Source organism: Somniosus microcephalus, chromosome 5, assembly GCF_052327205.1.
Source record: "Somniosus microcephalus isolate GS21.2 chromosome 5, FLI_Smic_1.0, whole genome shotgun sequence".
In the NCBI taxonomy this organism is placed as follows: domain Eukaryota; kingdom Metazoa; phylum Chordata; class Chondrichthyes; order Squaliformes; family Somniosidae; genus Somniosus; species Somniosus microcephalus.
The window spans coordinates 24,220,210-24,246,867 of NC_140991.1; the positions used below are offsets into that span (position 1 = coordinate 24,220,210).

Consider the following 26,658-nt stretch of genomic DNA (forward strand, 5'->3'; position numbering starts at 1 on the left):
TCTGTAAAGAAAATATCCAGAAATCTTTAGTGTTGGTGTGATTGACAGATAAGTAGGATTGAACTATAATACAATAAATGATTTGATCGTTCCATTCTAAATGCAGGTTTGTTCTTGTCTGATCATTTTTTTAAAAACTTATTGTGCCACTGAAATATTAGTATGCAAAAGGCCTGTCGGCACCAAGCAGGCATTTTGTGTCTCTGCTTAACTTTACCTTGTGTACAAAGATAACAGTACTACAAGCTTTGTATAAGAATTTTCCCTGGGAAATGGAGGAAGCTCCAGTATCATACAAAAGAGTCACCAATTATAAATAAGGCTAGAATTTAAAGAAAATTGTTCTTGGGATGTGGGACACGCTGGTTAACCTATCCTGAGCTGACTTGAAAGCATTAAGAGTCAACCACATAGTGTGGGATTAGAGTCAGACCAGGTAGAGGTGACAGGTTTCCCTTCCCTGAAGAATATTAATGAACCAGTTGGGTTTTTACAACAATCTGGCAGCTTTCGTGATCATTTTCTGGTGCTAACACCACAAATTACCAGATGTATTGAATTAAATTTCACAAATTACCAATCTCTGGGTTGCTGGTTCAGTTTCATAACCACTAGGCTACTGTACCCATAAATTTAGAGGCAAGAATTGCCACTATGTATAGTGATGTGGTAAATGCATTCATGTAGATTTCTTCTGGTTGGTATTTCTAGTGAAATTTGAATGAAGTTTAAACTAGTAATTCTTCTCCATCATTTCTTCAGCCCTCTGGTAAACCTGATGCCACTCACAGCAACTTTGTGAGCCACCTGCAGCTGTACAGAGTAAGTGGGTTGTTGATGAAGGCCAGGATCCCAGTCACATACTTTAAGATACCATTAACACTATAGCTGGGATCTTCCTCTTCAGTGTGCCCGGCTGTGCCGGGAATTTTTATTTTGAGATATTCCACACCTGATTGTTCATCCACTAGTTTTAATAGTTGGAAAATCACAGGCCGGGATGCAAAATTTCCCAAAGTGCTCTCCAGGTAAGCGCCGGGAGGGCTGCAGTAGGAAAATCATGGTCCATGTGTTTGATATATATTGTTTGAGGTGCGACATGGTTGTCATGATTCAGACATGCTCCAGATACCTTTTCTCGTGTTCAGCACAAAAGTCTGCTTCCACAGGGAGGCCAGTGTTGCCTATGAACCAAATCTGTGAAGAAATCTAGAATAACTAGCCACAGGGTGAACAGTGAACCTTTTTGCCAGTGGGTTACACATTGGTAATAATAGGGGTTATCACTGTAGGTTCATGATTTCTCCGACTGATAGACAAATAATACACTAACACTGTAAGGTAATTTTTCCTCTCCTTTGTGCCTAGGCAATGTTCAGTAGCTGAGTGCAAAGCAGAGGAAAAAATGTCAGAGACCAGGGCACCGATCATCCAAATTCAGTACCCTGTCCCTGCCTTCTCCCCATATCCCTTGATCCCTTTAGCCTTAAGAAATATATCTAACTCTTTCTTGAATATATTTAATGAACTGGCCTCCACCGCTCTCTGTGGCAGAGAATTCCACAGGTTCACCACTCTCTGGGTGAAGAAATTCCTCCTCATTTCAGTCCTAAATGGCTTACCCCTTATCCTTAAACTATGACCCCTGGTTCTGGACTCCCCGGCCATCAGAAACATCCTTCCTGCATCTAGTCTGTCCAGGCCTGACAGAATTTTATAGGTTTCGATGAGATCCCCTCTCAATCTTCTGAACTCCAGTGAGTATAAGCCCAATCGACACAATCTCTCCTCATACGTCATTCCTGCCATCCCAGGTATCAGCCTGGTGAATCTTCGCTGCACTCCTTCCATGGCAAGAACGTCCTTCCTCAGGTAAGGTGACCAAAACTGCACACAATACTCAAGGTGCGGTCTCACCAAGGCCCTGTACAACTGTAGCAAGACATCCTTGTTCCTGTACTCGAACCCTCTTGCTACGAAGGCCAACATACCATTTACCTTCTTAACCGCCTGCTGCACCTGCATGCTTACCTTCAGCGACTGGTGCATAAGAACACCCAGGTCTCTTTGCACTTCCCCTTCTCCCAATCTATTGCCATTCAAATAATAATCTGCCTTCCTGTTTTTGCCACCAAAGTGGATAACCTCACATTTATCCACATTATAGTGCATTTGCATGTTTCTGCCCAATCACCCAACCTGTCCAAATTGTACTAGAGTTTCACGACATCCTCCTCACAGCACACCCTCCCACCCAGCTTTGTGTCATCTGCAAATTTGGAGATATTACATCCAATTCCCTCGTCCAGATCATTAATATATATTGTGAACAGCTGGGGTCCTAGGACCGATCCTTGCATTACCCCACTAGTCACTGCCTGCTGTTGTGTCTGTGTATAATAAGACACAGACTGCAGGAGAAACGGTACAACAGGTGTTTACTCAACGTGGCTCACAGTGGAACTGCCTGTACAGATTACTACTCCGTGCTATAGACAGGTGTGGTCACTGCCGGTACTACAGTATACATGAGCTGTAAAAAGTAGTTCCCCCCTTAAAGGTATATACATTACACCTGCCACTCGGAAAACGACCCGTTTATTCCAACTCTTTGCTTTCTGTCCGCCAACCAGTTCTCTATCCAAGTCAATACCTTGCCCCCAATCCCATGTGCCTTCATTTTGCACGCTAACCTCTTAGGCGGGACCTTATCGAAAGCCTTCTGAAAGTCCAAATACACCACATCCACTGGTTCTCCCTTATCTATTTTACCAGTTAGGCTCCAAGTTGGTGTAGCCATGCAAATGAGGCAGAAAGAGCATCACTGGTACTCCTGCATAATTTTCCGGCATGAGTGCCAGGCAGGTGCCTATTTGGAGGGGCACTGAGAAGAACTGGGCCTTTGGCCCTGTGCCCAGCACCTCTTGGATAAGCAGACATCCTATGTAATTTTGTGTGAAGACATGGCCTCAGTTTCATGTCTCATCTGACAACGGGCAGCACGGTGGCATAGTGGTTAGCACTGTTGCCTCACAGCGCCAGGGACCCGGGTTCGAATCCGGCCTCGGGTGACTGTCTGTGTGGAGTTTGCACATTCTCCCCGTGTTTGCGTGGGTTCCCTCCAGGTGCTCCGGTTTCCTCCCACAGTCCAAAAGATGTGCGGGTTAGGTTGATTGGCTATGATAAATTGACCCTTAGTGTTAGGGGGATTAAATACGTGGGGTTACAGGGATAGGGTGGGATATGTGTTGGTGTAGGGGTTACGGGGATCGGGTGGGATATGTGTCGGTGCAGGCTCGATGGGCCGAAATGGCCTCTATCTGCACTGTGGGGTTTCTGTGATTTCTGTGAATAGCATACCTTCAGTATTGCACTGAAGTGTCAACCTAGATCATGGGGTGACTCTCCATAGGGTCTCCTGATCTCCCGCTATAACATCAGGGGAAGATTGGTGAAATCCCCAGAGAAGAAGCACAAATGGCTGTTTACACTGTTTCCCCAGCTTCTTCCCAAGTTACAGCAGGAGATTAGGAGACCGCCGTGGAAATTCCAGGCATATGTGTTTAAAAGTTGGAGTGGGGCTTGAACGCACAGCCTTCTGACTCTGAGGTAAGAGTGCTACCAGCTGAGCCAGCTAACTCTAGAAGACTGATATTACCAATGTGTGCTTCTGGAAAATCGTGGGGAGCATGCCTGCAGTTTCCTGATCTGTGCTACTAGTGGACGAGGCTTGTTTCTGGTTTTGCATAGTGGCTCCCCTGGAGTTATCAGAGAACCGATAAATCCATTGGCGTTATGCAGTCCTCACTAGCAAATAGTCATGATTTTGATGCCAGGGTGTGCCTGATGGTTGAATGGTTATTAAGTTTTATCCATACGTAGTCATGGCTCTGGATTGAGCACCTACTCATAGTGATGGAGGAAGTGGAGCAAATGTAGCAAGAGAAGGGGTCGGGAAAGGATGGGAACTGACATGACGGTCGGGAAAGGATGGGAACTGACATGACTCACCTCCTACTGTCACATGGTTGAGGAATCACATTAGCAACAGTCTTGATAAGATTTATTGTCTCAACAGCACCATCTTAAGAAAGGAATAGTTACTGTAAGAGGGAATAGAATAAGAGAACCAATGTGGAATTTGAAAAAACTAAAAAAATTTCACTTTAAATTGAATATGATGTATTGCTAGAAGGTAAATGAATACGTGAAACCTTTAGTCCACTGTAGTGATCTTCAGCAGTTAAGGAAACAGATTGTCTTGGCATCTGGGTGTCAGAAAAGGGAAATAACTTGGCATTGTATACATTGAGCTCATCCACAGTGACAGTTTTAAACATCAATTGCAGCTGTGTTTAAGGGCAACTGTTCCTTCTGCATCTTAAGATTCAATTATTCCCTTTTTATTTTTGTTTTAAAGAGTCATTTATGAACATACAAATAGCAAAAAAAAGGTAGTCAAAGAAAGGGTGGGAACGAGTAGGGACCAAAAAGGAGATCTTCTCGTGGAGGCAAAGGGCATGGCTGAGGTACTAAATGAGTACTTTGCGTCTGGCTTCACGAGAGAAGAGGGTGCTGCCAATGTAGCAGTAAAAGAGGAGGCCGTAGTGAGAGGATGTACTTAAAAGGTTGGCAGTCCTCAAAGTACAAAAGTTACCCGATCTGGATGGGATGTACCTGGGTTACTGAGGGAAGTAAGGGTGTAAATTGTGGAGGCTCTGGCCACAATCTTCCAATCCTCCTTGGATAGGGGGGTGGTGCCAGAAGACTGGAGGATTGCAAATTTTACACCCCTGTTTAAAAAAAGGGGAGAGGGGTAAACCCGACAACTACAGGCCAGTCAGCCGTACATCGGTGGTGGGGAACTTTTTGCAGACAATAATCTGGGACAAAATTAATTGGCATTTGGAAAAGTATGGGCTAATAAATGAAAGTCAGCACAGATTTGTTAAAGGCAAATCGTGTTTTACTAACTTGATTGAGTTCTTTGAAGTAACTGAGAGGGTTGATGAGGGTAGTACGGTTGATGTTGTGTATAGGGACATTCAAAAGGCATGTGACAAAGTACCACATGTGACTTGTTAGCAAAATTAAAGCCCATGGGATTAAAGGGACAGTGGCAGCCTGGATACAAAATTGGCAAAGGGACAGAAAGGAGAGAGTAGTGGTGAAGGTGAATGGTTGTTTATTAGACTGGAGGGAAGGATACAGTGGTGTACCCCAGGGGTCAGTATTTGGACTACTGCTCTTTTTGATGTATAGTAATGACCTGGACTTGGGTATACAGGGCATAATTTCAAAGTTGCAGATGACATGAAACTCTGAAATGTAGTAAACAATTATTGGAAGGATAATAACAGACTTTGGGAGGACATAAGCAGACTGGTAAAATGAGCAGATGCATGGCAGATGAAGTTTAACGCAGAGAAGTGTGAAGTGATACATTTTGGTAGGAAGAATGAGGAGAGGCAATATGAACTAAATGGTACAATTTTAAAGGGTGTGTAGGAACAGAGAGACCTGGAGGTGTATGTACACAAATCTTTGAAGGTGGCAGGACAAGTTGATAAGGCTGTTTAAAAAAGCATATGGCATCCGTTACTTTATTTAATAGGGGAATAGAGTACAAAAGCAAGGAAGTTATGCCAAACCTTTCTAAAACACTGGTTAGGCCTCAGCTAGAGTATTGAGTTCAATTCTGGGCACCACACTTTAGGAAGGATATGAATACCTTGGAGAGGATGCAGAAGAGATTGAAAGAAAGAAAGACTTCCATTTAAAAAGCGCCTTTCACGACCGCCAGACATCTCAAAGCGCTTTACAGCCAATGAAGTACTTTTGGAGTATAGTCACTGTTGTAATGTGGGAAACGCGGCAGCCAATTTGCACACAGCAAGCTCCCACAAACAAGAGTGTGATAATGACCAGATAATCTGTTTTTTGAGGGATAAATATTGGTCAGGACACCGGGGATTACTCCTCTGCTCTTCTTCGAAATAGTGCCATGGGAACTTTTACATCCACCTTAGAAAGCAGGTGGGGCCTCGGTTTAACGTCTCATCCAAAAGATGGCACCTCTGACAATGCAGCACTCCCTCCGCACTGCATTGGAGTGTCAGCCTAGATTTTTTGTGCTCAAGTCCCTGGAGTGGGACTTAAACCCACAACCTTCTGACTCAGAGGCGAGCGTGCTACCCACTGAGCCACGGCTGACACTCTAGAATGGTACCAGGTATGAGGAACTTTTTTGTGGAGAGACTGGAGAAGCTGTGGTTGTTCTGCTTAGAGCAGAGAAGTTTAAGAGGAGATTTTATAGAGGTGTTCAAAACCATTCATGATTTTGAAGGGTCAGTAACCAGAGGACACAGATTTAAGATGATTGACACAACAAGTTCTTATGATCTGGAATGCGCTACCTGAAAGTGTGGTGGAAGCAGATTCAATGGTAACATTCAAAAGAGAATTGGATAAACACTTGATGGGGGGGAAAAGATTTACAGGGCTTTGGGAAAAGAGCAGGGGAGTGGGATTAATTGGATAGCTCTACCAAAGAGGCAGCACAGGCACGATGGAACGAATGACCTCCTGTGCTGTATCATTTTCGGATTTTATGATTCTATGATTGTTATATAGATTACCTTGTGTAAAATAAGGAACTTCAATTCCCTCAGTTTTCCATTCCTTCTACAATCTACAGCCTTTAAAAAAAATAAAATAAGTAGTGTCAACCAAGTACTGTACTGTATCATCTCCTGTGCTATACTTTCAAACTTGCTGGTGCCATTGGCTCAGTGACCTTCTGGGGTCGATTTTAACGGGTGGTAGGATTGGTGCATGGGGGGCCTGAAGCGGGCGGCGCACCCAGAAGTCGGAAATGAAGCAAGGACCAGCTGACTTTAACCGCCAGGCCTCATTATAATAAGATTGGTGGGCTAACCACCTGCCCACCTAGACCCCTAATTTTAAGCAGAAGCCCCGGGCCACTATTTAAAAGGTGAGTGCACCTTTTAAAAGGAGATTGCATTCACTCAATTGTAATACTAGTTTTAGCTTGCTTTATTGTGTTGCAGTTAGGAGATGGCTGGAAGGAGGGGTTAGGTTACCACCAGGTTTTTAAGAGCCTCCTTGGAGGTGTTGCTAACAACAGTCAGGGCCAGGTGTGAAGTGCTGTTCCCACAAAATGGCAAGGGAATGCCCAACAACCTGACCAAGAAAGCCTGGTTGGAAGTGGCAGAGAGTGAGTAGCAGGAGCATCACCCCGAGAACGTGGATCCAGTGTTGAAAGAGATTTAATAACATCACTAGATCAGGAAAGGTGAGTACACCTCCGCCTTTCCCCATCTTTTGCATTGTACCTGCTCACAGTCCCTCTCCTTCACCATGCAGACAAATCTCCACCCCTGCATTATTTCCCTCACCACCAATTGCAAGGGCACACTGTACCACCTTTCATGCTTACTCCTCACAGATACTCATCTGCTGCTTGCTTCCTTCACTGCTTCCATTAAAGGCATGCTCTTCGAACCTCCTCTTTTGACTCCTTCCTCAGTTCCCACTTGAGACAAACTATTCTCCTTAGCATTTTGCTTCTTTCCCCTCTCACCTTATGCACTACATGCACAAGAACCACACATCTCCACTTGCCTTCTCAGGAGCCACTCATAACTCTCTGTCTCCCTCCTGCAGGAGAAGAGAACACACCACACAAGGGAGAGAACTAAGACTGGTGGAAGACCAGCGACCTTGTGCCCCTAACCCAGGTGGAGCAAGAAGCACTGGAAATAAGTGGGTCTTCGAGAGTATTGAGCATTGGAGATGGCGAGGTTGGCACTTCCTTTAAGCAGGGTGACTGATTATCAATTGTACCACTTCAACTACCACAAGCAATTACACCTTCAGCTAACTTGAAGACTTCAACCAGCATAGTGAAGCCTTTCATGTGTATTTGTCCAGCCTCTCATTACCAGTCTAATTATTAACACTTTGCTTCAGGTGCTTCTCAGCAGTAAGAACCCCCTAAAGAACTTCCTGAAGACACCTCAAAGGAGGATATCCCTCCTGAGAACCCACCGTCACATGCACCATCCCTCCCAAGCACCAGTGCAGAGATTGGCACCCCGATGGAATAGATAGAGTTAGAGGGGCCTGCACGTGGTGAAACATAGAGCGCAAGTGATCAGGTGCAGATACTGGCGGCAGTGACAGCCCAGGAGACGACTTGCCGGAGAGCGACGTCCTCTCCTAGCTCTGCTGAACAGGACAGAGATGCAGACCTTCAGGATCCGGCCATATTAAAAAAAAAAAAAAAAAAATTACTCAAGTTACACAAGTGATTATAAGAGGTATTTGAAGGCCTGCTAAAGACTTTGACCACCATGTCTGAAAGTATGGAAGAATCCATTTCCAACATGTGTGAAGTTCTCTCGCACTTCCAACCTGAAATCTTTCCTGGAGCGTGTGACCACTTCCACGGACTCTGCAGTCGGGCCCTCACAGCAGGAGTCTGTGTCACCAGCCTTTGCAGCTTTGATGGAAGTTCAGATTGCTGCCATCCAGGTGCTGGGCACCAACATTTGCTCCACTTTGGAGACACTAGTGCATGCCAAAAGGGGTTTTCAAGGCGATTATCTACTGCAGTTTGCTCAGATCAATGAAAGTGATGAGCTGCACCCCCATGGGATTAATGGTGGTGCTATGGGGCAGGCAAGTGCTGTCCTCTCTCAGGTTGGCAGCAATTCTGCTCCCTTGCCACCCCCTCAACCAATCAACCAATGCCCCCCCCCCCCCCACTCCATGGTGCCAGCTGACTGGGCCAGAGAGCCCCTGCAGCAGTTGAGGAGCTGCAGTCTGCAGCCGAGGCCTCATGGGCACGAGCTCCCAGAGGTCAGTTTTAAGTGAATTGTTAAATGTGAGATGGGATCTTGAAGAGGAGAGGATAGTGAGTTAATACAGGATAAACTAACATTGGTGGGGATACTTAACAAGTACTTTGCATCAGTGTTTACCAAAGAGAAGGATGTTGGGAAGGAGGTAAATCCTGAATTGGTTAAAAGCGAGATGAGAGATATTTTAATAAATAAAAGGAAGGTATAGAGAAGTTGGTTAAGCTAAAGGAGGACCTGATGGGATATATTCGAGGATTCTGAAAGAAATGGGGGAAGGAATAGTGCAAACGTGGGAAATTGTATTTCAATGTTCTATTGATAGTGGTTGTGTGCCAGAGCACTGGAGAGTGGCCAGTGTAAAACCCATTTTCAAAAATGGCAACAGTTTGGAATCCTTAATTAAAGGTGAAATGACTAAATATCGAGATAATAAAGATCCAATAATTAGAACCAGCCAAAACAGATTTTAGAAAAGAATATTATGCTTGACGAACTTCATAGAGTTATTTGAGGAGGTGACAGATATGGTGGATGGGGGAAATGCAGTGGATGTGGTGTACATGGACTTCTAGAAAATCTTTGCCATGGTACCACACAGAAGATTCAGGGGAAGGGTAGCAAATTGGATTAAAAACAGGTTAGAAGGAGGGAAATAGAGTATGAGTTGAAATAACAACAGAAAACGCTGGAAAAAATCAGCAGGCCAGGCAGCATCCGTGGAGAGAGAAACAGAGTTAACGTTTCAGGGCTGGGACCCTTCATCAGAACTGGAAATAGCTGGATATGTAACAGATATTAAGCAGGTGCAGAGACGGGGCGGAGGAAGGAATTGAAGGAACATACTGTGCTTTTGTAAGAGGCAGGAAAGATAAAATGTTGCAAATGGGAATGGCAAAATCATACAGCATGAAAAATGGGGGCAGGGGTTATAGTTTGAAATAGTTGAACTCACTGTTGAGTCCAGAAGGCTGTAAAGTATCTAATCAAAAGATGAGGTGCTGTTCCTCGAGCTTACGTTGAGCTACATTGGAACAATGTAATAGGCCGAGGACAGAGCGATCAGAGTGGGAGTGAAGCGGTGAATTAAAGTGACAGGCGACCGGAAGCTCAGGGTCATCCTTACGGACTGAACGGAGGTGTTCCACAAAACGGTTGCCCAATCTGCATTTGGTCTCCCCAATGTAGAGGAGACCGCATCGTGAGCAGTGAATACAGTATACTAAATTGCAAGAAGTACAAGTAAATCGCTGTTTCACCTGGAAGGGGTGTTTGGGGCCCTGGACAGTGGGAAGGGAGGAGGTAAAAGGGCATGTGTTGCATCTCCAGTGCTTGCACGGGAAGGTGCCAGGCGAAGGGGAAGGGCTGTTGGGGATGATTGAGGAGTGGACCAGGGTGTCGTGGAGGGAGCGGTCCCTTCGGAATGCTGAAAGGGGAGGTGAGGGGAAGATGCGTTTGGTGGTGGGATCACGTTGGAGGTGGCGGAAATGGCGGAGGATGATCCATTGAATGTGGAGGCGGTGGGGTGAACGGTGAGGACAAGGGGAACCCTATCATGGTTCTGGGAGGGAGGGGAAGGGGTGAGAGCAGAAGTGTGGGAAATGGAACGGACACGGTCAAGGGCCGTGTCAACCACAGTAGAGGGGAATCCTCGGTTGAGGAAAAAGGAAGACATGTCGGAAGCACTGTTATGGAAGGTGGCATCGTCAGAACAGACGCGGCGGAAACGGAGAAACTGAGAGAATGGAATAGAGTCCTTACAGGAAGCGGGGTGGGAGGAAGTGTAGTCCGGGTAGCTGTGGGAGTCAGTGGGCTTGTAGTTGATGTTTGTCGAAAGCCGATCTCCAGAAATGGAGACGGAGAAGTCGAGGAAGAGAAGAGTCGGAGATGGACCATGTGAAGGTGAGGGAAGGGTGGAAATTGGAAGTAAAGTGAATGAACTTATCAAGTTCAGGGCGAGAGCAGGAGACTGCACCGATACAGTTATCGATGTACCGGGAAAAAAAGGTGAGGGAGGGGACCTGAGTAGGACTGGAACAAAGAATGTTCCACATATCCCATGAAAATGCAGGCATAGCTAGGGCCCATGCGGGTTCCCATAGCAACACCTTTAATTTGGAGGAAGTGAGTGGAGTCAGAGGAGAAGTTGTTCAATGTGAGAACAAGTTCAGCCAGGCGGAGGAGGGTGGTGATGGATGGGGACTGGTTGGGCCTCTGTTCAAGGAAGTAGCGGAGCGCCCTCAGGCCATCCTGGTGGGGGATGGAGGTGTAGAGGGATTGGATGTCCATGGTGAAAAGGAGACGGTTGGGGCCAGGAAAGTGGAAACTGTTAAAGTGACAGAGGGTGTCGGGAGAGTCGCGAATGTAGGTTGGAAGAGACTGGACAAGGGGAGAAAAAATAGAGTCGAGATAGGAAGAGATAAGTTCCGTGGGGCAAGAAGAGGCTGAAACGATGGGTCTACCAGGGCAGTCCTGTTTGTGGATCTTGGGAAGGAGGCTGCGCGGGGTTGGGTGACTATGAGGTTGGCGGCCATGAAGGGAAGATCTCCAGAGGAGATGAGGTCAGTGACAGTCTTGAAAACAATGGCCTGATGTTTGCTAGTGGGGTCATGGTCCAGGCGAAGGTAGGAGGAGGTGTCGAAGAGTTGGCGTTCAGCTTCCGCACGGTAGAGGTCCATTCGCCAAACAACAACAGCACCACCCTTATCAGCAGGTTTAATGATAATGTTAGGGTTGGATCGGAGAGAACGGAGTGCTGAAGTTCAGAGGGAGGTAGGTTGGAGTGAGAGAGGGGAGCAGAGAAATTGAGACGGCCGATGTCACGTCGGCAGTTAGCAATGAAAAGATCTAGAGAGGGTAAGAGGCCAGAGGGAAGGGTCCAGGTAGAACGAGAATTTTGAAAGCAGGAGAAAGGATCAGCTGTGCGGGGGGAAGACTCCTGGCCAAAGAAGTGGGCACGGAGACGAAGGCGACGGAAAAAGAGCTCAGCAACGTGCCGGGGTCGGAGAGGGGAAGGTCAGAGGGGATAGTGAAAACACGGCAGGGGGTGAGATTGGAAGAAGGGATGGGGTCAGAGGAAAGTTAAGGGGAAGAAGGTTCTGGAGGGGCGTTGGTGTCCAAGAGTTGATGAAGCTTGCGATCCTTGACATCAGAAAGGAAGAAAAAAAAAATGTTGTTTAAGCGACGGATGAGTCGAAGGATAAAATGGAACTGTGGACCCGGACAGCTTTGAGATAGAGTGCGTCGGTGCTGCTGAAGAGAGAGGTCGAGAGTGTTCATGTGGCGGCGCATGGCGTTGAGCATGGATCTCAAGATGCGGCGAGAGCAGTAGTTCGAGGAACGTTGAATATCTTGGAGATATTTGTAATCCTGGGTGGATCCAAAACACGAAGGGTGGAAGTTTAGTTGGAATCCACGTGGAATAAGTTGGAACTGGAGACAGTTGCTGAGGAAAGAGATGTGGCTGTGAAACCGAGTCTTGGCAGATACCTGATCAAACACGAGAAGGGAAACTGAAAGCAATGAAGATGAACAAGGTTGAAGAGACAAACGGAAATCCTGTCGGAGAGAAGAGCAGAACTTCTTCAAGGTGGGCATTCCTAGAAGAGAGGTGGCAGTGAACCAAACACTTAATATAATAGTGTGGCGGAGACCACATAGGGACAGTAACACAATTCACTATGTATAGCCAATGTTGTTATTGCTCCATGTTATGTACGGAACTTGGTTGAGTTATCGGGGCAGGGTCCCTTTAAGAGTCGTTGATTGTGTGATGATGTCATAACCCTGCGACAAGGCCGAGTCCCTCAGTCCACGCGGAGAGTTAATAAAGCTAACACGCGTTTTTCTTTGCTGCTATGAAAGTCTCGCAGTCTGATTATTTCCAGCGACTCCTACAATAGCTAAATACTGTGGATGCTGGAAATCTGAAATAACAACAGAAAACACTGGAAAAACTCAGCAGGCCAGACAGCATCCGTGGAGAGAGAAACAGAGTTAACGATTCAGGTCTGGGACCCTTCATCAGAACTGGAAAAAGCTGGAGATGTAACAGATATTAAGCAGGTGCAGAGACAGGGAGGGGTTGGGGGAGGAAGGAATTGAAGGAACATACTGTGCTTTTGTAAGCGGCAGGAAAGATAAAGGGCAGGATTTTCATTGGGCCGTGGAGGCGGGATTGGAGGCATGTGGGGGGTTAAAATCCCCAAATCGGGGGGCACGAACCCATCCTGCCCCCAACCCACCTCCATGCCAGTTTCAAAGGTGGGTACCCGACCCGCACTGGGACCCGCCTCCCCAAGGCGGGAAGAGGATTAGTGCCAATTAACTGCCTGTTAACAGGTAGTTAACAGGCAGTTTTTAGCCTAATCCCAATTTTCATTGGTGAAATGTGGGATTCCCAACTGCTCCAAACCACGCCAAGTTAGCGAGGCGGGCCATCGGGATGAAGGGCTTGGAGGGGTCGAGGTGTTCAGGTGAGTGATGGGTGCATGAGTGCAAAGGTAAGTGTGTTTGGTGTGTGTAAAGTGTTTAAAGAAGTTTTACTTACATGTACTTACCTTTACAGCCTTCCTTCCTTCAGGTCTCGGAGTCCCTCATCTCACCGGCACAGAAAGCAGAATGGCCGCGAGCTGTCAAAAGTTCCAGCATTCAGCTTTCTGTTCCGGGGAGATCTCTAAATCAGCCTGAGAGGAAGGAATTAACCTGGAGTACAGATTGTCAGTGTTTGACAGCTTCAAACAGCTGTCAAACGCTGATATTTCATCTGTCAAAAGGTCTTAACAGATGAAATATCAATCTGTTGCCGGGTGGCCCTTAATTGACCTGCTGAGCCCGCTGGGCGGGCTCAACAAGATCAATCAAGTCAAAATTGCGTGGATTGGCTAGAACTCGATGGAGGCGAGACTATAACCCCAAAAGTTGTAGTCCCGCCTCAATGAAAATCCAGCCCAAAATGTTGTAAATGGGAATGGCAAAATCATACAGCATGAAAAATGGGGGCAGGGGTTATAGTTTGAAATTGTTGAACTCAATGTTGACAGTGCTGATTAAAATTATGACGGGATGGGACAGAGTAAGCAGAAACTGTTCCAGCCACCCTGAAACTGCTAGAATTTATGACCTGATATTTTTGAGGCGGAAACTGGCAGACCTGGGTCTGTCCCAAATTCCTGCACCAGCAAAGGTGAAAATCCTGCCTTGTGCCCTCCCCAAACGCAGGAATTGCAGGACATTTTTTTCAGTTGTCTTTGCTTTCCTCCCCTCCCTTTTTAAAGGTACTGACTATATGCTGTATGATGAGGTAGGGTTCCACAGGTACTACACACCCTCACTAAAGTGGCCATTATTTATGTGAGCAAACACAGTGAGATTCCATAGTTATGTGTCCATAGGAGTATCACAACCAAGCCCAATTCAGTCATCACCTGATGTCCACATACTAAGAGTCACTGGATTGTAATCAGAAGGAAAAAGACAGACTTGCTTCTTCAAACTGTACCATATCTCTTAGAGACACTTCAAAGCATGTCACATGCAATGAATTACTGTGATGAGCATTAACATGTTATGTAGCCAATCTGTGCAAATCTCAAACAACATCCTAGCTGATTCTTCCCTTCCCTGGTCAAACAGGGCAGGAGTAGGCCTACTGTAATTGGCACAATGACCATTTATCGTAGGCATACTGCTGCTGCAGCTGAGATCAGCTAGCTTAACACAGACTGGGAAACTAAATGCAACCTTCAATAATCTTTGCGGTTTGGTGTCCTTTCTTATCAAATATTTTTGTCATTTCACTAACAGTAATTGTCATGTAAAAGGAATCATTTAATATTTTTAGTAAATTGCTCATTTATAAAGGTGCTAAATATCTCCAAGATTTTCTTTGTCACTCATTCAATAAACATTTCCTTTTTAAAAATCTCATCATTTAGACTCTAGGGGAATCGAGGGATATGGGGATTGGGCAGGAAAGTGGAGTTGAGATCTAAGATCAGCCATGATCTTATTGAATGGCAGAGCAGGCTCGAAGGGCCGTATGGCCTACTCCTGCTTCTATTTCTTGTGTTCTTATGGTTTTTAACTGTCGGAGTTACAGCAGGAGTCTAACAGAACAGCTGAGGGAGTTGGGTCCACAGAACTTCAGTCAGTCACTGAATGAGTTCAATGCATCAGTTCAGTTTTGGAGTTGAGAGCATTTACAAACTGCTCAAGCTTTTCCATATGACTTGTATGGGCATCTTACCTGCCTCATTACTCAATATCTGGTATCTGTTATTTTCTAACTCAATGATCACACACTGTGAAACAGTTTTTTTTCTCTTGACCTTGTTAGGTCTAATTCACACAGCTCCATAGCTGAAAGTTGTACCTTATCCTGCACTGCTGAACACTTGAACAAGGAGTCCAAATGGTTGAAAATAGGTTTCCCATTCTGAAATTCTGGGATCCCCAAACACGGTGCACCAATAGCATAAAAATTCTTGTTCCAACAACAGCTGTGTGTCTGCAATGACTAATTGTGCACATAAAACTCATCCATTAGACAGGCAGCCATTGATGCGTGTCATTTCATTTTCTTTGGCAAATTATTTGTGAAACAAGTGCCTATTATTAGAATATTATCCTATGGTTCAGCTGTAATCATTCTCATATATGCATGACACAAAGGTGGAATAGCCTAAAGCTTTACTAGATTGCATTTGCACTATAACCCTGTTTCCCCAAAAACGTATTAAATGTGCTTGTTATAATGGTAATTATAATATAAGTGCACAATCTTGTTTGTTAGCACATTTTATTATATAGTTAATGCATAAACTGGTTTGCAATGAACTATTACTATGCTTGTAAGGTATCGCTACATCTGTTTAATGTAAATTAAAAACACTTAATTTTTGCCAAGTTATATGTTTAAAATTCTTAATCTGTTGGTCTTAAACATTGTGAATTTTAGACCTGTAGTTATTTTGTAATTTTGAAAAATGTTACATTATGCTTTGTATGCCATTAAATGACCATCCAACTTCTGTGGTCATTCAGAGACAGCTATCAAGGGCAGATGTGAGGGAGGGAATTATTTGTCTCTATCACATGCCATTGCTGTATAAACAGACAAGGTGATAAATTTTGCTTCATATTTTTATCTGAGGATTTACTGAAAGATGCCTTTTGGTTTAAAAAAAATATTTCTTTAACAGATAAAAACGCTGCCTGATGTGGTACAAGCCAAACACATCTTAGTTTTGATTAGGTTCCTGGTCTGTGCAGATGATCTCAATTAGAGGAGCAGTTGAGGCACCACTATTGGCCTCAGTTCCCTGGTCTATGGAGGGAACTAGATGTAATATCTCCAAGATTGCAGACGACACAAAGCTGGGTGGGCGTGTGTGCTGTGAGGAGGATGCAGAGAAACTCCAGTATGATTTGGACAGGTTGGGTGATTGTGCAGATGCATGGCAAATGCAGTATAATGTGGATAAATGCGAGGTTATCCACTTTGGTGGCAAAAACAGGAAGACAGATTATTATCTGAATGGCAATAGATTGGGAAAAGGGGAAGTGCAACGAGACCTGGGTGTCCTTGTGCACCAGTCGCTGAAGGTAAGCATGCAGGCGCAGCAGGCGGTTAAGAAGGCAAATGGTATGTTGGCCTTCATAGCGAGAGGATTCGAGTACAGGAGCAGGGATGTCTTGCTGCAGTTGTACAGGGCCTTGGTGAGACCACATCTTGAGTATTGTGTGCAGTTTTGGTCGCCTTATCTGAGGAAGGATGTTCTTGCCATGGAGAGAGTGCAGCGAAGATTCACCAGACTGATACCTGGGATGGCAGGAATGACGTATGAGGAGAGATTGTGTCGATTAGGCTTATATTCGCTAGAGTTTATAAGAATGAGAGGGGATCTCATTGAAACTTATAAAATTCTAACAGGACTAGACAGACTAGATGCAGGAAGGAGTCCAGAACCAGGGGTCACAGTCTAAGGATAAGGGGTAAGCCATTTAGGACTGAGATGAGGAATTTCTTCACCCAGAGAGTGGTGAACCTGTGGAATTCTCTGCCACACAGGGCAGTTGAGGCCAATTCATTAAATATATTCAAGAAGGAGTTGGATATATTTCTTGAGGCTAAAGGGATCAAGGGATATGGGGAGAACGCAGGGACAGGGTACTGAATTTGGATGATCAGCCATGATCTCATTAAATGGCGGAGCGGGCTTGAGGGGCCGAATGGCCTACTCCTGCTCCTATCTTCTATGTTTCTTCCTAATCGCCTACCAGGTAACTTTGCTGGAAAGTGCAAGTGCGAATGTTGGATGATAACAGGATCAAGCTCAGCCATGATGGCCCCCACCCCATGTTCTAACAAGCTGCTAACACTCATTGTTCAGGTTCACGCATGAAGAACGGTCTCTTGGGCAAGTTTATGACGTCTGTAGATTTGTACCCTAGCACGAATTACTGCCTTCCAAGTGTGGAGAAAATTGGGGGGAAAAAAACACAGGCCTAGAAATTCAGTTGGGCGTGCCAGCCGTTAGCGCCTTAGGAGGAGTAGATCTCGAGCGCTAGGCGCTTAGCGCCCGGGCGCAGCGCGATCTGCGCCTCGCCCCCACTTCAGTACACATTTAGCGCCGGCGCAAAGTCTTAGCGCGCGCCCTGCTGCGCGCGCAGATCATGACGTCATTTCGTCGTGCAATGCCCTTTGTACGCCCCGAACCAGAACTTCACTCGCGCCGGCCCATTGTGCGCCGGGCGGCCCTAACGACTGTGAAGTGGAACGGTACACAGCCGATGCGGGCCGCGGGGAGCGCAAATTAAAGGGCCCTCCTGTACTAGAAATGGTACGGCTGGCTGGCTGGCGGAGGAGGATGTTGTTGTTGCGGGAACACATAACAAACTGATGGAGAGAAACCCTCCCCAAAACCACAAATACACCAGTGTCGGCCTTTCAAAAAAACAAATCCACCCTCCCCCTTTAAGAGCTCACCGGAGCCAGAGTGTCTGCCGTCAATCATCAGCTCGCCGCACCTGCCCTGCGCCCAACTTCCGGTTTAGCGCCCCGGCCCGCCGGCTTAGCGCCTAAAGAGAGGCGTGCAGCGCCAGTTTTAGTGCTCGAGCAAACTCTTAGGGCGAAGCTAATGAATATCGGAGAAGTGGAGAGCGAGTATGAGGGGTACATAGAATGGTGGAGTGATTCTGTACATAGAGAGAGGGATGGTTAAGGGTGCAAGGGATGTAAGGGTAAGTTGGGATGTGCAGGAGTAGGTTGACAATGCAGAGTGCGGGTGATGAGAGGAGATGGGGAGCAGATTGAAGGTGTGATGTTATACTCACATTTGCTGAGCATAGCAGATCATTGAACCTCTTGCAGCACTGAACTCAGGTGCGAGAGCACAAAGACCTAGCACTCACCACCTCAGCAATTTGCAGCCAGGCTGCCTTGGTCTGCTGAGGAGGCTTCCTCCGTCCATTTGAGGGGAACAGTACTTCTTTGCGTCCTCTCACTCCCTCCACAAGAGCACGGAGGGAGTCATCATCAAATCTTGGAGAGGCCTTTGATCTTGAACCACTCATCTCTCTATCTGCCACACTGAGAAGCATCAGAAAATGAATGAAAAACCACAAAGCTGCATGGACCCCTTAAATGCAGCTCAATGGAAGATGTCAGCAGAAGCGAGCAGCAGACCCGAACCCACCGACAGGGCCGGGCAATGCGCACGACGGACTTAATAAGTCCAGTTAAGGGAAAATAGTTAATGCAGAGCAGCTGAAACCGGCAGCAGGACCGGAACCTGCCGAACAGCCAACCCGACTCCAAACTGCTTCCGATGGTAAAATCGCAGCCTATGACAGTGTAGATGGGAATTAAATGGGGTAAACATTGCATTGTCTGCCATGTTATGAGAGAAATGTGAATGCATGGGGAGAAAGCTTTGTGAGGAATTAAGGGGTAGAGAAAAGTAAGGAAAATTTTCCAGGGCATAATAAATGCGTTCATATGGAAGAAAAGGTGGGAAAGTACAATGAAACACCAGCTTCCACTATACTTTAAAGTTTCACCCTTTTGATAATTCGTTGGGAGTTCGTACGCAAGAAAATCACATACAATATCGTAATATTTGGCTGTCATGTCTCATTTAATGGGCATTATCCTGAAATTGTTATGGATTTTTTTTTGCAAATCTCCCCTGCGGAGCTTTTTGTCTCCGTGTAATTTTCAGTTGAGATTTGTTTGAGGAAACAGTCTGAAATCTTCTTTCCCTTTCCTGCAAACCAGGAGGTAATTTGCTGAACATTTCTCACAATTATTCCTCTGAATACTATTTTTAGGTTTTGACTCTTCTGTAAAGTGACTCGCTTGTGACATTGGCTCATGCACAAATGATTAATATTTGTTACTTCTTTGAAGTCGCTCATAAGTGGTACCTGAAAGTCTGACAATGACGTAAAGTAGCATATTCCTGCAAAGCAAATGCAACACCTCAGGAAGTTGCAAAGAAGGTGGAGAACAAGAATGATAAGGTAAGGTTATCCTGAGCACATAGTAAATCACCTCAGTGCGATTTCCTGTGGGGTTAAAATCTTGCTCTTGAAACATTTCCTTTTGCTGGGAACCACTCCAAACTAAGCTTACTTTTACTTTTTATTGTTCTCATCTGGAAGTAGTGCTAAAACTCATTAAATTTGATAGTCATGAAACAGTTATTCACCAGTGATCAGCCAGCAAATATTATCTGATCTGTTAACTATCCCTCTCAGGCTTGTTACCATAATGGCCCGTCATTTCTGATAGGAGGTTTCCTGCATGCCGATGCCTCCTATCGGAAAAAAAATCTACGCACTTACCCGAGGGCTCCAGAGGTCCCGACACTTCCGATGCTGGGCCTCTCCACAGTCGAAATGCGCAGAGCCCACGTATCCCAGGGGCTCATGCGGTTCGCAAGCGTCCCTGGGATCATGTGGGCCAGGCGAGCCAATGAAAGAAGGGAATCCCCCTTCATACTTTTGACAGATAAATGGGGATTGCTTAAAAAAGACAGTAAAACATTAAATACATTTTTTAAAAACCATCACGTTTTTAAAAAGTTAAAATTACAATAAATTAAATATTTTAAACAAAAATTTATTTTTTGAAAAAAAATTAAGGTTTTTTATGGGGCTAAAAATAAACTTACCTTTTTAAAATTATAAATGAGTAAAAAAAATTTTTACTTTTTTAAACTCTTATTGCTAGTAAAAGTAGGCCTTCACCTGCTTTTACCAGGCGTAAGATTTCTAAGGGTTTTCAGCAGGCGGAGGTTCTGCAGAAAGCGGAACTCTCCCCCCCGCAGAGGCCCTTCTCCAGGGCAGGCGTCCGATCTGTCAAGCGGATTCTTGACAGATCAGAAATGCCGGTTTTCAGCGCATGCGCTTTGCATGCCTGAAACCAACATTTCCGATGTCCCTACGGGTGTGTACACAGCTCATTTACACCCGTAGGCATCGGAAAATATGGGCCCATGTGTCATGCAGAGCCCCTTTACTCTGCACATCTTTGAACACCCCACTCATCGGGAGGCCTTAGTGAGATCACCTCAAGTATTCCCTTCATCATTCATCATGTTGAAGCCTGTCTATTGCCCAAATTGAGGTAATTAACTGATCCACCAAGTGGAAGAAAGTTCTCACCTTCCTTTGGCAAAAGCAGGAAGACATTGTCCCCCTCAGGAAGCCAACCAGAGTGCATTTGAACACATAAATATGTACAAGAACTGGATAGACCGCTTCATCTCTGCTTTCCATTCCTCCCTGCCCAAATACAAAACAGCCACTCTCATATACAAGAACCATCTCCAAGTTCTGCTGTATTATAGCAAGTGTTCAGTAGTACTACATATTCACATCATGCAATTCAGTCCCAAAATGCAGATTCCCTTAACTTCATAACCAATATGTTCCAGGAGTTCACCTCAGTCATGTTTAACAACACGATTGTGAGAATTTAACTACACCCTCTCGCCACAGGTGGATACACTTTCCACAAGGCCAGATATCCCCACCCCCACACTTCCCCATGGGAAATGCTCAAAGCATCCTCCCAGCAAAACAATGAACTTAGGCCCAATGGGTATCCGGATGCACTGTAACCCAAGGTTGACAGACTTCACCTTCTGTATCAATCCCCATGCCTTCGACTAAAGAATCGATAACTTCTTCATTTCATCGATTTGTATCTCTAGTCTGATGCTGCTGAAAAGAATTAATTGTGGCAACAGATCTTTGTTTGATGCTGCTCAATAGATTGAATCATGGTATCTGATGATCCACTTGGCTCTCCCTACTAAGCCTAGAGACCAACTGCACTCTTAATGCTACCCCAATCCTGCTATGGAAGAGTGCTAAAGCTTTCTCATGAACAGAAATCATAGTCTATGACTTTAAAGGACAAAATTAAATTTCCAACAGCCTAAAGCACGGATCAAATCTGATTTCATCCTAATGGCCCACAGTGAGGGGCATCTGACTCATAAATATGCAAATCGATAAGCAAAGGCACATATGATAATTGCTAGCATTTGCATTATTCAAGCAACAAATCAGTGGAACTATCCTAAGGTTGCACCACCCAACAGTATTCTGACCTCAGACTCGTGGACTGTCAATCACACCTTTCCGCATTCTACATTACCTTCTATCAATCCAAATGAAGTGTCCCTTACAATGAATGAGGAATATCTTAATTGTCTACAACTAATAGTGGAGGGTGACAAGCTGAAACTGGACTTCCCAATCTTCTTTCAAGAGGTTCAGTAACCCATCAGCTCCAAATGGAAAAATTCAGTCATTACGGTTTTCTACAAGAATATATTTGCTAAGATGGTCACCTTGCTATACACATCATCTGCCACAAGATGAGTGCTGGCTCCACTTCCAACATGTGATGAAGTGCTACCATCTCGCTAAAGTCCTAGTGAAAATACTAAGCCTAAATAACCCAACTGTTATACCAATCTATTGTTTTTTTGAGACAGGAGATATTAAGGGAAATGGTGAGATCGCAGATAGATGAGGTTCAGATCAATCACAAAGGATAGGACTTGTTGGACCATTATGATACCATTTTCGTGTTTATAAACCTATTTTTGGCAATGAAGCAATTTCCATTCGCAGCTGAATGTTACTAGCACTTAGCCTGAACTGATTATATGGCAGCAGTAATTGGAAAAAACCCAACTCATTTGGGTCACTGAAAGATTTACATGAATTTGAGGAATTTATGTGAGGAATTTATATATACCATATGATGGAATCTAAAAAATATGTACGCACTCAGAACTGTGTGACCCATGTTCTCCTACACAAGGTCCCAAACACCCAGTATTCTGTCTTTGCTAAGCTCTGCTGGGTCCCTGTGCCCCCAACTTTAAGATCCTCTTCTTCATTTTCAACTCCTTCCAGAACCTTGCTCCATTCTATAGAATTGTGATCTTTTTCAGCCGGCACACACCCTCCCATCCTCTGACTCCAGATTACTGTTTATTTCTTGCTTTCTCTATTTTACCAATGAATGCTGTTCTTAGTCACTATGTCCCTGCCCTCTGATATTCTCCCCTAAAGCCACTTCAAAATTTCCTACCTACATTCCTGCAACAGCCTTCTAAAAACCCCTCTCTTTGATCATGCCTTCTGCCACCATCCCCCCCACACACCTCCCCCACCGCCCCCCCATCAACACTTATTCTCCTCCTTCCTACTCAATAGCCAGCATTTTCTGCTTTGCTAAGCACTCAAGAGATGTTTTCTTTTACAGGGGAAGTGGTACATTTATGTAAATTGTTAGTATTTCCCACCAAGACATAAACAGACTCGCTTTGGAAGTTGCGTAAAAGCCAAGTTATAAAGTGGGAGCTGTAGTGGCGCTGCTTAGTTTCCAAACAGGCAGCCACTGAGCTGTGGGGTTTTTAACAACGAGTAGACGCGTGTCGAAATAAAACGTTCCCAAACGTAGCTTTGTCTTTTAAACTGTTTACTATAACACTTAACAAACGGAATTACAAAGCAAACACGTATAAACGAACACGGTCAAAAACTGTACTGCTCCAAACCTCACAGCTTCTGCCTCCTTCAACCACATGCAGTTTAAACTGTAAAATGGCTGCACCCATGTGTGGCTTAGGGACTGTTCCATTGTGGCAAGAATGAAGGGGGTGTCTCGGACTATACTACTGGAGCAAGAACATAGGGGGTTTCTTAATACAATAAGTCGGTCAGGTAAATTAACTGTATTATGCCATTTAACCACTATTTTAAAGTATTTTCTTAAGCTTTTATGGCTCTTACAGGAGCCTTCTGTCGATTAGTGAGAAGGAGGCTATAAGTAAATTGTGTATGATTTGAGAGGCTGTGGTAAATCAGAGAAGATAACCAATTGTCAATGTAATTTGTTTTTATGCAAAAGATTGTGGCCTAGAAATTCATTGTAGTCACTTTTGGGGCGGTAAAGTCGGGCGGCCGCTAAAGTTTGCACCCGCCGCCAAATCGAGGCCACTTCTCCGATATTCATTAGCTTCGCCCTAAGAGTTTGCTCGAGCGCTAAAACTGGCGCTGCACGCCTCTCTTTAGGCGCTAAGCCGGCGGGCCGGGGCGCTAAACTGGAAGTTGGGCACAGGGCAGGTGTGGCGAGCTGCTGATTGACGGCAGACACTCTGGCTCCGGTGAGCTCTTAAAGGGGGAGGGTGGATTTGTTTTTTTGAAAGGCCGACACTGGTGTATTTGTGGTTTTGGGGAGGGTTTCTCTCCATCAGTTTGTTATGTGTCCCCGGCACACCACCACCATCATCATCCTCCTCCTCTTCCTCTTCCTCCGCCAGCCAGCCGTACCATTTCTAGTACAGGAGGGCCCTTGAATTTGCGCTCCCAGCGGCCCGCATCGGCTGTGTACCGTTCCACTTCACAGTCGTTAGGGCTGCCCGGCGCACAATGGGCCGACGCGAGTGAAGTTCTGGTTCGGGGCGCACAAAGGGCGTTGCACGACGAAATGACGTCATGATCTGCGCGCGCAGCAGGGCGCGCGCTAAGACTTTGCGCCGGCGCTAAATGTGTACTGAAGTTGGGGCGAGGCGCAGATCGCGCTGCGCCCGGGCGCTAAGCGCCTAGCGCTCGAGATCTACTCCTCCTAAGGCGCTAACGGCTGGCATGCCCAACTGAATTTCTAGGCCCTGATGTTCATACAGATTGAGTTCTGATCATCTGCACAAATCGATGTGCCTGCTATGCTAATATCACATGTCTAACTCTATGCCTTTACTCCCCCACAGGACCATCGAGAGCCCCTCTCCCCACTGTCCAGGAGGAAGAGCTGGAAGACTCCTCAGAGGAAGCTGCAACCTCTGAGGGTGCAGTGTTGGCAGAATTGAGCGCACCCAGCACCAGCGCAGAGACGCGCACCTCGGTGGGTCATTCGCGAGATAGATTAGTGTTGTCACCTGGTGTATCACAGCTCACAAGTGAGCATCAGCAGATGGTGGAGACAAGGACAGCAGTGGAGAGTCCTTGTCGGAGGGAGTTGGACGCTCCTAGCTCTGCTCAGCTGCATGTGGACGCTGTGCCTCTGGGGCCATCCAGAAAGAGAGCGGTGCTGGAACTTCAGGAGCAAGTGCAGGAGTCTCTGACAGGGTTTGCAACCACTAACTGCGAGTGTGCAGCGAATGGAGGAGTCCATCTCAAACATGAGCAATGCCATGGTGCACTCAATGGCGAATGTATGTGCCACCATGGAAAGGATGGCAACCTCCATGGAGGACATAAATCGCCAGACGCAAATGAACATGGTGACTCTTCTAAATAGATGGTCTGCTATGGAGGATAGATGGGCATCTGTTGAGAAGAACCAGAGGTACATGGACGTCCCCGTTATGAGGACTGTCAGTATAGAGACGGGTCCTCATGGCCCCACTGATGTGCAGCAAGGTGCTCTCCAGCTACTTGGTAGCAGTGAAGTGCGGGTGACCCATGAGAGGGATGTTGGTGGTCAACACTAAGCAAGTGGGGGCTCCTCTCCAAGCGCTCACACTCCCATGCCACTGCGGAGCCCTCGGTCAGAGCCCCATATCCCTTACCCAACTGAGATGGCCGTCTCAGCCCCTGCGTAGCTGCAGGAGGAGCAGACTGTTGCCGAGCCCTCCCAGACTTCCAAACCCAGAGGACGCCCGCCAAAGGCGTCGAAGCAGGTGCAGCATGGAAGTGAGCAAGGTGCCTCAACATCTGCTGAAGCCACAGTAGAAGCACGCGTAAGAGAAAGTTAACACACAAATAGTCACAAGGGTAGTCACTTGTGTGTTTTGATCTAATACAAAGTGAAGATTCTCATAGTTATTTCAGTTGTAATAAAGAGATGCGATGGCAAAGATTCAAAAAGTTGGCCTATGTGTGCTCAGAAATGGAAGTGTCACAGTGAGGGGTCAGGGCGCCTTTCATCTGTAATGATGGTGCTGAGAGTGATAGGATCCCACAGTTTATTGTACAGATGCTATATGGTGTGTTAAGAAGGTCGGCCAGACACTCATTTCCATGTGCCAGCCATATGTGTTTGCTGCGTAAACTTGCGCGAATCTGGCATGGATTAGTGCATCCCTTGCCTCAAGGCCAGCAATGTACTCGCGCGCTGGTGGAACTGGCACATGCGCCTCCGCAAGGTCTTCCCCCTGCTCCTCGGAAGAGGAGGCTGTGCGCTGAGCCACTTGTTCCTCAGGCAGCGGTAAGCCACGCTGCTGTGCGATGTTGTGTTGTGCAGTGCACAGCAGACCACGATGATTCTGGTGACCCTGGCTGGTGAGTATTGTAGGGCTCCACCAGATCTGTCGAGGGATCTGAATCGCATTTTGAGCAAGCCGATGGTTTGCTCTATGATGCTTCTGGTGGAAATGTGGCTCACATTGTAGCGCTCCTCAGCTTCGTTTGATGGCCTCCTCATCAGTGTCATTAGCCACGTCTTCACGGGATAGCCCTTGTCTCCAAGTAGCCATCCGGAAAGTTAGGTTGGCGGATTGAACAGCTGAGGCACAGTAGACTGCCACAGGATGAACGAATCATGGCAACTGCCAGGGAATTTGGCGCAAACATGCATAATATTCTTCTTGTGGTTACACACCAGCTGGACGATAAGGGAATGGAAGTCTTTTCGGTTGACAAATACAGCTAGGTTATAATGGGGTGCCCTAATGGCCACGTGTGCAGTCTACGACGCCCTGCACCCTTGGGAAGCCTGCCATATTTGCAAAGCCAACCGCACGTGCGGTAACACTTGCTTCATCCGTGGAGAAGTAGATGTAATTGTGCGACTTTGTAAAGAGGGCATCGCTAACCTGCGTGATGCAAGTGTGTGGCTGATTGGGAGATGCCGCTCATGTCTGCTGCTGATCCCTGGAAGGATCCTGAAGCAAAGAAGTTGAGTGCGGTGGTGACTTTGACGGCCACTGGTAAGGAGTGTCCAGACGCTCCTCTGGGCTCCAGGTGTTGGTGCAGCATTGTGCAGATGTCAGCGACTACCTCTCGCGGAAGTTTCAGCCTCCTTTGGCACTGCTGCTCATCATGTTGAGGAAGCTCACCCTCTGCCTGTAAACCCTGTGTTGGGGTATCTCCTGCAGCACAGCGCAGCCCTGCGCTGACGCCCTCTGCCCTGTGCAGCATCAGGTGGGTGAGGAGAAGGTTGGCACTCCTGTTGTTGCTGCTGCTGTAGTGCCTGGTTCTGCTGCTGCCACGGCTGCTCTTCCTCCGATTCTGAGGACCAGGATGA

General features: G+C 46.2%; 1 protein-coding gene and 1 pseudogene across 2 annotated transcripts in view; both read left to right on the plus strand.

Annotated features, from left to right (window-relative positions):
* LOC147116954 (gap junction gamma-1 protein-like) overlaps positions 1-26,658 on the plus strand; it is a 209,717-nt gene that overhangs the window by 46,884 nt on the left and 136,175 nt on the right. The gene's annotated exons all lie outside the window — the stretch shown is intronic.
* LOC147116955 (uncharacterized) lies at positions 6,223-15,991 on the plus strand (annotated as a pseudogene).